The sequence below is a fragment of the Macrobrachium nipponense genome, chromosome 10 (assembly GCF_015104395.2).
Source record: "Macrobrachium nipponense isolate FS-2020 chromosome 10, ASM1510439v2, whole genome shotgun sequence".
In the NCBI taxonomy this organism is placed as follows: domain Eukaryota; kingdom Metazoa; phylum Arthropoda; class Malacostraca; order Decapoda; family Palaemonidae; genus Macrobrachium; species Macrobrachium nipponense.
Window position 1 is genome coordinate 97728080 of NC_087204.1, and position 11688 is coordinate 97739767.

Sequence of the window (11688 nt, forward strand, 5' to 3'; positions counted from 1 at the left end):
TAAACTACCGAGAAAAAAAAGGAAATATGTTTTCCAAAGAAAAAATATACACTGGAGGAGGGAAACACGCAAACAAATCTAACTAGCGAAGCGAAGAAATTATGATTCTCGTATTTCTTTGCAGTGTGACTGGGCATTCAAAGGCACAAAAGTGATCACCATTCAGATATGAGAACGCTTCAGAGCTTAGGAAGCCGTTGTTCCAGTTTTTGCTCTGCCATATATATATATCTATATATATAGTATATATATATATATCATTATATATATATATATATATATATACATATATATACATATACTATACAATATACGTATATACAACCATATATATATATATATATATATATATGTATATATTATACAATAGATATATGTATGTATGTGTGTGTATTGTATGAGCAAAGTTACAGCCACAAGGTAAAGAGTTTTTACCTCTCGTGATTTAATATCAAAACACAATCACACACACACGCATATATGGGCACACACACACACACACACATATATATATGTGTGTGTGTGTGTGTGTGTATAATCCCTCCCCCTTGGATGCCGTTATAACAATATTTCCAAACTTTTTTTTTTTTACTAGAGCTGACGTTATTTGTAAAGTTAATTATATATAATGTATATACATACATACATTATATATATATTATCCCGGTGGTCCAGTGGTTACAACAACAACTTCGTCTCATAAACAAGTGAGGCTGATCCTGCGCGGGCGGAGCTTGTGTTCAACTTTAGTCTGTATCTAGAAAAATTCAATTTTCCCTCCTGTTGACTTGAGCAACCACGTCAAAGGAGAGCATATTAACTGCGTCCGCATGTATGTACGTATGTATGGATTCCATTCTCCCAAACAAAACTTTTAGTCCTCAAATGGGTGAAACATTTTTTTTTTTTTTTTTGTAGAATACAGACAGCCAGATTCTGACATCATTCGTGTATGATCTGGAGAGAGAGAGAGAGAGAGAGAGAGAGAGAGAGAGAGCCGAGGAGGAGGAGAAGATTAACTAATTATAAGAGAGACATGAGGAGAGCGGTTAGTTTTCTGATTTCCACGAGAGAGAGAGAGAGAGAGATTAACTAATTATAAGAGAGACATGAGGAGAGCGGTTAGTTTCTGATTTCCACGAGAGAGAGTTACAAGGATTAGGATGTCTCAAAAACTTATTAGTCCATCCGAGGAGACATCGTGTGTTCACTTATCACTAGGAGCAGGCTTTAATGTTCATTGACAGTGGTCTAATGATTTTGTTAAGCTTTCTTTTAAACTCTTCCACACTGTTGATGTGTGTGTGTGTGAGAGAGAGAGAGAGAGAGAGAGAGAGAGAGAGAGAGAGAACTACATAATGCCTACAGATGCCAAGTATATAAAAAATGCAATTTCTGATTGCTGGCAAGTCCAAAATTCCAGTTTGTTGACGAAAACTATATCGTTTACCGTTCTAATATTCATGCCAATTAAAACTAATGAGCCGGTAAAAAAATAAAAAAAAAAACTCCCTGCCTGGATACATAGGATATCAAACGCGGTGTAAGAGTGATAAAGGAATAAAAATGAACCCGTCCAGTGTTTTTTTAAAGGAAATAAAAATTTTATTGGGGTTGGGGGGAACACAGGAAGCGCTTTGGAACTTCATTCCCCTCAGTAATTCTTTTGAATTGTCAACTCTAAAACTATATCTCAAATGTTAATGAAATTATTCAAAGTCAGAGCCCTTAATTAAAATGATACGAATAAGATTAAGAACAGCACTCCCCATAAAAAGGCACCTTCACTCTGAGCAGAGAGATATATATATTAAAAATAAGATTCAGACAACCACAAGTGAAATGCTCTGACAGAATAATAATGATGACAAGATTAAGAAAACCACTACTAAAATTCTAACAGAATAATAATGATAATAAGATTAAGAAAACCACTAGTGAAATTCTCTGACAGAATAATTATGATAATGAGATTAAGAAAACCACTGGTGAAATTCTAACAGAATAATAATAAGATAAGTTGAAAACCACTATTGAATGTGAAAATAAAAAACAGAAAATTCTCTGACGGAAGAATTATGATAATAAGATTAAGAAAACCACTATTGAAATTCTCTGACAGAATAATTATGATAATAAGATTAAGAAAACCACTAGTGAAATTCTCTGACAGGGTAATGATGATAATAAAATTAAGAAAACCACTACCAGAATTCGCTGGAACTCCAAACAAGGAAAAAACACTCCTCTCAGTTATGATCATCTAATGAAGAAAAATAAAACAAATAAAAAAAAAAGGTTGCCGTTGACGCAATGAAGTAGGACTTTGGAAAACACAAGACATTCTGGCAGCGCAAAAGGAGGAGGAGGAGGAGGAGGAGGCGCTCGTTCGTTATCTCAGGAATCTTCATTAAGTCCGGGAAGTATGGGAGAAGGAGGGTCGGGAGAGAAATCACTTCTCCTTTTATGACGGATTTTAACGCAAACAGCGAGACCGAGCTCAATTGCGTGAAAGCCTGCGTCGATTCAATTAGGAATCAGTCTAAAATGAGGTTACAGGCGCGCGTTTGACCTCTTTACGGATTTTGTTACAGATAATTGTAGTAGTATTTGTATTTCCGTTACTGTCATCGTAATGCCTTGATCTGCATCATCCTAATCTTACTATAATGGGCGTAAAGTCTGTCCGTCCGTCTGTCATTCAATCATGGCCAAACGGCTGGTCCGATGGGCATGAAACTTGGCAGGGTCACAGTAGGGACCCCTAAGGTTTATAACGGGGTTTCATCCTACATCACCCCTCCCCTCCGAAAAGGGTGGGGGTGAGAAGGGATTCCCTGAAACGGAGCTGGCTCTGTCCGTGAAACTAAGCTGGTTACGCCCGTAGACTTAGTTACTTTACGAATGTTCATACATAATTTCTGTATCCATATGTTTGCTAGTAATAATACTAATAATTATTAAAAGCTACTCATCTTGAAATGGAGAAACAAATCCATAGTTACATAATTAAAAAGGGGGAATCGAACAGATTTCCGAAAGCTCCCTGTAGAGATTTATTTTCAAAAAATATGTACCCATACATAAGTGTGGATGCTTATCCAATAATATTAATATTAATAATAACAATAATAATCCAAAGAAAACTCATAATCACATGAGTCCATACCATGGGAAAGTATATCCACAGTAGTATGCCTGTTTGATTTTGTTATGTGAAATATATACAGCAGAAAGCTTTCGATGACCTGCACGGTCCTCCCTGTCTATCTGACTACAATTACAAAAAGTGGCCACTTTTTTGTAATCATATTCAGATTGACAACAAAGAGGAACGTGCAGGTGATCGAAAGCTTTCTGCTGTATATATTTCACATAACAAAATCAAACAGGCATACTACTGTGGATAGGTACTTCCCAATAAAAGAGATAATAATAGAAATAATAATAAGTAATAATAATAGATATAGTAATAATAATAATAATAATAATAATAATAAGAATAATTTATATACTTTCCCAATAAAATAATAATAATAATAATAATAATTAATAGTAATATAATAATAATAATAATAATATATAATTAATAATATAATAATATAACATCAAACACATAGATGAGACTGGATACAAATACCTGGGAATAATGGAAGGAGGGGATATAAAACACCAAGAGATTGAAGGGAGAGACACTATCAGGAAAGAATATATGCAGAGACTCAAGGCGATACTCAAGTCAAAATTCAACGGCGGAAATATGATAAAAGCCATAAACACATGGGTCAGTGCCAGTAATCAGATACAGCGCAGGAATAAGTGGAATGGACGAAGGCAGAACTCCGCAGCATAGATCAGAAACCAGGAAACATATGACAATACACAACGCACTACACCCAAGAGCAAATACGGACAGACTATACATAACACGAAAGGAAGGATGGAGAGGACTACTAAGTATAGAGGACTGCGTCAACATCGAGAACACAGTACTGGGGCAATATCTGAAAACCAGTGAAAACGAGTGGCTACAGAGCGCATGGGAAGAAGGACTAACAAAAGTAGACGAAGACCCAGAAATATACAGAGACATGAGAATGACAAACAGAACAGAGGACTGGCATAACAAACCAATGCACGGACAATACATGAGACAGACTAAAGAACTAGCCAGCGATGACACATGGCCATGGCTACAGAGGGGAGAGCTAAAGAAGGAAACTGAAGGAATGATAACAGCGGCACAAGATCAGGCCCTAAGAACCAGATATGTTCAAAGAACGATAGACGATAATAACATCGCTCCCATATGTAGGAAGTGCAATACGAAAAATGAAACCATAAACCACATAGCAAGCGAATGCCCGGCACTTGCACAGAACCAGTACAAAAAGAGGCATGATTCAGTGAGCTGCCCGACTGGAACCTGTCCAAGAAACATCAGCTACCTTGCAGTAATAAGTGGTACGAGCACCAACCTGAGGGAGTGATAGAAAACGATCACGCAAACATCCTCTGGGACTATGGTATCAGAACAGATAGGGTGATACGTGCGCAAATAGACCAGACGTGACGTTGATTGACAAAGTCAAGAAGAAACTATCACTAATTGATGTCGCAATACCATGGGACACCAGAGTTGAAGAGAAAGAGAGGGTAAAAATGGATAAGTATCATGATCTGAAAATAGAAATAAGAAGGATATGGGATATGCCAGTGGAAATTGTACCCATAATCTTAGCAGCACTAGGCACGATCCCAAGATCCCTGAAAAGGAATCTAGAAAAACTAGAGGCTGAAGTACCTCCAGGACTCATGCAGAAGAGTGTGATCCTAGAAACGGCGCACATAATAAGAAAAGTGATGGACTCCTTAGGAGGCAGGATGCAACCCGGAACCCCACACTATAAATACCACCCAGTCGGAGGACTGTGATAGAGCAAAAAAAAAATAAAAAATAAAAAAATAATAATAATAATAAATACAACCGATACTTGGTCGAACAAGTAATTATCAACCAAGATCAATAAATACCTCATGTCCCAGTTTGGCGACTTTAAGCATGAAAATGTAATAGCAGCCAACAGAGAATTATCGAACAATTACATAACGAAGAACGAAAAGGTAATATTGACAACTAACAGCATACAACAGCAAACTGTACTATTAAATAACCTCACCCATTTCCCCACCACCCAACAATCTGCTACTAAACCCTTCCCCACTCCCCTCCCCCATTCCCCACACCCCTCTTTCTTTAAGAGAAAAGAGCACAAAAAAAAGAAAAAGGGTAAAATGAATCAAATGCCAAACGCAGGAAAACGCACTTCTTAAATAAATGAGTTCCATTGAGGCACTAATTGCAAGTGTCAGGTACAGATTTAGTCATTTAATAGTAAGCGAGGCCCTGACGTACCTGACTCACATGACGAGTAATTACGTCGCGCTCTGAGAGAGAGAGAGAGAGAGAGAGAGAGAGACGAGAGAGAGAGAGAGAGGAGAGAGAGAACGCTTTGTTTTGCGGGGAAGAGATTTTAGCGACATCTTCAGTAATGAATTTATTCGCGGCGAAATGTGTAGTGCCTAAACCAATATCTAAAATTGTTTATATATTTACACACACACACACACACACACACACACACACACCACACACACACATATATATATATATATATATATATATATATATATATATATGTATATATATATAAAAAATCTTATGGGGACTAAAGACTTGTCATTTTCTCTGGAGTCATCCACTTTCGAATGAAACAACGCATTATAATAATGAACCTACGATTTTTTTTATTTAGCCGTTGCGACTGTAAGCGTATAAATTAGATTCTCTTGCCAGCTGTCTATCAGTGTACCTTATTAAGTCAAGTGAGTTTTATATATATATATATATATATATATATATATATATATATATATATATATATATATATATATATTCTAATTTAAACGCTTGCAGTCGCAACGTCTAAATAAAAAAAATCGTAGGTTCAATATTCCGATAAATAATAATAATTATAATAATATAATAACTGTTTACATTATCAGTATGAAAACAAAGATAACTGACAATTAAATTCGAGTTAACAATGATACATCAAAGTACAAAACACTTTTTATGCCATGTAACTCTACAAAAATGCATTCAGCTGAGGGTCCGGCAAACGGGGTGACTAAACAAGTATTAATTGAACATGTGGAAAATACGTATATTCGATTGTGTGTGGGTATTATATATATATTATATTATATATATATATTATATAGATACATATATTATGTACACGTATATAGTGACATAGCTGCAATCTGTCATATGATTATTTTTTACTGTGAACGTCACATAAAATGAAGATATTTTTAATATCGCTAGTGCAGAGCTGGTCAATGGATTCTCTTTGAAATAATGGACGTACGTATGTATGTTTTATAATATATAACGCACATATATAATATATATATTATGTAGGTATATGTATATATATATATATATATATATATATATATATATATATTATATATATATATATCTAAAGACCTTACCTTGAGCAGCCAAATCAATAAAAGATACAAAAAAGAAAGAAAAACAACTGCGACCAGGTCGTCGTGTTAACAAAAGGGAAAAACCTAGACGGGGCCACTCCGAAGAGTGGATAAGTAGCGGGTATCATCAGTGTGAAAGGAAGGAGGGGCATTGAGGGGCATTGGTAGGTAGCCGAGGGACACGGCCAGAGCGGATGTCCCTCATGAGCCGTGCCCGAACGCGTGCCGGATTTCATCTGTCAACCGAGATGAACTTATGGACCTCTGGAATGTCGGTTGCCCGCTATTTCGCCCCCCGCTTTTCCAGTTTAACATACTTGGCGCTAGATGGCACTCACTCGCCCATGAAAAAAATAAGTGCTTTTGATTTTCTTTTTGTTTACCATTTCTTTATTGAGCTTCATCACGTAGATGATTTAATAAGAGGCGCTAGATATATTTGTTCTTGCGTCCTTTTGTGTCTGTGTTGCTCTGATGTGGGTCCAGAAAACCTGGGTATGATACGTGATGAATACGCGAACTTGGACTTGAAATTCATTTATATAGAATCTCTATTGAAGACCAGTTTAACACACTTGCTGCTAGATGGCACTCACTCGCCGATGGAGTATTTTCGATTTGCCTCTTCATTTTTTTTTTTTTTTTAGTTTGATCACGTAGATGGTTTAAATAAAAGAGGAATATGATTTACTTGCCCCACTGTCTTTCCTTCTCCTTCGTCCTTGTTACTTTTTTGAGCTTGATCACGTACATGATTTAATAAAAGAGGTTCATGATTTATTCGGCCTAGTGTCCTTTGGTGTCCTTGTTGCTCTGATGTGGGTCAAGTACACCTTGGTATGATACATGATGATGTACATATACGTTTGGATTAGGATATTGTTGGAGGCATCTGAGCGTCCGAATACGCGAGCTTATACTTAAAATCAATTTCTTTCTTAAAAAAGGAAAAGCTGAAATACAATGAAAATGTACGGATAATTCGGCAGATTTTCTGCTTTACTACAATATGATTTACTTTATTCATGTACTCATCTACGTAACTTATTTGCTTTCGAGCCAAAGGATTTGTTGGTCTTGCCTTTGTCCAGCTGCTGATGTTCACCTCATGAATTAGAAGCAATAACAAAGCTCTGTTATGAAATGCTTCATGTACCTGAAAAGAAACTTCCTCTACACAGTTCTTAATTTTTTTTAGGGGGGGTGGGGGCGGGGAGGGGGAGGTACATTGCCGTTTTTTTTTTTCCTCTCCCTCGCGAGTGGCAGTTTGGTTGAAAACAGCTGCTAAATTAACCAAAAGCAAGTCATATAATGGACACATGTGCCTTTTCATGTGAATCTAAAAAGATACCAAGAGTTTATTCCTCACTGAAGTCTCTCTTACTATCTCATTCTGACGTATTATGGTAATAATGAGATGAAGTCTACGGCGAACCAATGCCCGACACCGTAAGGCTTGTGAATGACCTCAATGGAGGCCACTGTTAAGTAAAACCAAATTAAAAATGCCCACTTCTACGATACCAGAGCCCCGTAGGTGTATAGTGCCGTCAGTGCACCTCATTCAATGCATTGTGGGCATTACTTAAGGTTCCTTGCAGCGTCCCTTCGGCCCATAGCTGCAACCCCTTTCATTCCATTTATTGCACCACCGTTCATATTCTCTTCCTTCCATCTTACTTTCCATCCACTGTCAACCATTCATTCGTTGTGCAACTGGGAGGTTTTTCTCTCTTTACACCTTTCAAACCTTTTTACTGTCAACTTCCGTCTGAGCGTTGCATGACCTCATAAGTCCAGGCGCTTGGCACTGGCCTAAAATTCTATATATTTTATTCTACGACAGCAGAGATCTCGAATGACCGCTCATTTTGCAATGCAAGTCCTCTTTCACCAGGTACGTTTTGCAATTGCATTGACATTTAAGACTCGTCACAAAAAGCAGCCCTGTCTATCACTCATTTCAAAGAACCTCAACTCTCCGTTTCATCTGGAAGCTTAGTTTTATGTGATGAACTTAAATTAAAATTATTTGAAAATATACGGAAATCGAGCTAAACAAACCTTAAACTTTCCATAGGACAGAAAGCCCAGAGAGAGAGAGAGAGATTATGCACTTCTTATTATTCTTAGAATAAAATCTTGGTAATATATATACATACATCCATACATACATACATACATACATACATACACACACACACACACACACACACACACACACACACACACACACATATATATATATATATATATATATATATATATATAATAAAAGGAGCCCATAAAAACGCCAAAATATAGAAAGTAAGTACTTTATTTCAGAGAGGAAACAGCAGTCTCTGGAAAATAGTACTTACTCTCTATAGTTTGGCATTTATATGGCTCCTTTTATTATATGGAACCTTCTTTTGTAAAGAACATTTCTACCATTCATATATTATATATAATATATATAATATATAATATATATATATATATATAATGTATTGTGTATATATATTATCTATGATATCGTATATATATATTAGAGTATATATATATATATAATATATATAAACAAACATAACAACTGATAGCCTGTATATTCCCAAACACTCGTTACATCACTGAAAAATAATCAAATAAATACAACGAAGCCCTTGAGGCGAAATGATTACGAGAGCTATTAACAGAAGAATAAAATCGCAAAAAAAGAAAAAAATATTATCAGCAACAGGCACATGCGACCGAAATGCGGCGTCATCCATTCATGAGGATATGAAAGCCCGCTCATAAAACCGCCGCAGAGCGATCCTCATTTTCTTGTTCCCATCAATTTCTCGTGAGGACTTGAAGAGAGATTTCCCCCGAGAGGAACTTCTTCCCCGAACCGACTTCTCCCGGAGGGAGCATTTTGGCAGCGTTTCGTGAAGGTGTATGATTTACGATAACTTGAAACTTGGCGCAACTGCCAAAGCGCTCTGGAACTTTATGGCTTTTAACGCCGGGAGACGAAACTGAAACAAAAGGGAAAAACATCAAATTTGTATATTGTTATTATTATTATTTTGTTCAGAAGATGAGCCCTATTCATAAGGAACAAGCCCACCATAGGGGGCCAATGACTTGAAATTCAAGCTTTCAAAGAATATTATGGTGTCGATTCGGAAGAAGTAACAGAAGGTAATGGGAAGTAGAGAAAGAGATCAGATATTAGAAAAACAGATAAATTAGCAAATAAATAAATAATGTAAGTAAAATATTTAAATATAAGTTGAATTGTATTAGAGCAGTAATGCATTGCATGTTATTCCTGACCGTAATCGTCAAGGTAAACAACACAAAACAAAAACAAACAAAAAAAAGTCTAAGAGAGGGATAATTGGGTTAAGATTATCGTCACTTGCCCATCTTAAGAGTTTCAAGAGATAAAGTTGATAAGCCGCCGTTGGTGGGGCTGGAAGTAAGGGTTGGGGGGTATGATGAGCTGGGGGGGGGGGGCCGGGGGGGGGGGGGGGGGGGGGGAGGGGGGGGGGGACTTACTAGGAGATTCATCACTCTTGACCGGTCGATATTCGATAACCAAACATTTCTGAGCGTTTCATTTCTGACTTGTTTTCATTCGTCTGTTTTTATACAATTCTTTCTCATACAAATATAACAGAATATAGAATTTAGGCCAAAGGCTAAGCGCTGGGACCTATGAGGCCATTCAGCGCTAAAAGGGAAATCGACAGTTAGTAAGAAGGATTGAAAGGTGTAACAGGAGGAAAACATCCGCAGTTGCAAAAGGAAACAATTGTTCGAGTGGGTGAAAGACAGATGGAAGAAAAATAATATGAGCGGAGGTACAATAAAAAAAAATAATGAGAGGTTGCAGTTATGGCCCGAAGGGACCTTGAAAAGACCTTTAAGTAAGGCCTAAAGTGCACCACGTGAGGTGCACTGACAGCACTGTCCCCAAAATATTCCGAACTAAACCAGGCCTCAAGAAAGACAGAGGTGGGAGATGGGGATGGAGGTGGGAGGGGTTCGGAGGAGTTAAGGATATTCTAAAACTGACTTCAATTATTCCGAAGACTTCTTTGAAAATTGGGGGCCCGTTTTTGGTGATGATCTATCAACTTACAACTCTCCTTCCTTCAAAGTATATTATTATTATTATTATTATTATTATTATTATTATTATTATTATTTGTTTGGTTTTTGGTATGGGGTTTTTACGTTGCAATGGAAAAAAAAAACCAGGGTGGTTATTCAGCAACGGGAATTTATTATTATTATTATTATTATTATTATTATTATTATTACATTATTATTATTCATTATTATTATTATTATTATCTTTTTCTATCACAGTCCTCCAATTCGACTGGGTGGTATTATAGTGTGGGGTTCAGGGGTTAAACATTCCTGCCTCCTTTAGGGGAGTCCATCAACCTTTTTCTTGCCCAATCGTTGAGCTTGTTTCTAGGAGCACCGCTTTCTTCTGCATGAGTCCTGAAGCTACTTCTGGCTCTAGTTTGTTTTCCAGATTCCTTTTCAAGGTATCTTGGTATCATGCCTAGTGTTCCTATGATTATGGGTATAATTCCATGGGTATCATCCTCCTTATTTCTATTTTCAGTCTTGATGGCATATCCATAGCTCATCTCTATCTAGGTCATGGTCATTGATTATTCATTATTCATTTCTCATTCATGTTATTATTATTATTATATTATTATTATTATATTATTATTATTATTATTATTATTATTTTATTGCTTGTTATCAACCCTAATACCACACACATCTGAGATAATAATCCAACTCTTCAAGAAGCTATAGAATGAAAATATAATCAGAGACGGAAGACATTAGAAAAAATGAAAGAAGTTTTCCTGGGAAAACATAAAACAAAATCACAGCAACAATCACCGTAAACAAAGAGAGAAAACAAAGAACAGTGGAGAGAGAGAGAGAGAGAGAGAGAGAGAGAGAGAGAGAGAGAGAGAGAGAGAGGACTGCATCATCCCTTTGTTCCAGGACTCGCAGGGAGCCAGGTGACATTTCAAACGAAGAAGTACGGCGTGAAAGATTAACGTCCTTATCAATTATAGCAAGGGCGTCGGGTGGACTCCGAGAAAGTACGCGAGAGGCTGA

The 11688-nt window shown here is 36.7% G+C and overlaps 1 protein-coding gene across 4 annotated transcripts in view; it reads right to left on the reverse strand.

Moving 5' to 3' along the window:
* Nucleotides 1–11688, reverse strand: part of LOC135223798 (tetraspanin-18-like) — a 242567-nt gene that overhangs the window by 188183 nt on the left and 42696 nt on the right. The window lies entirely within an intron of this gene.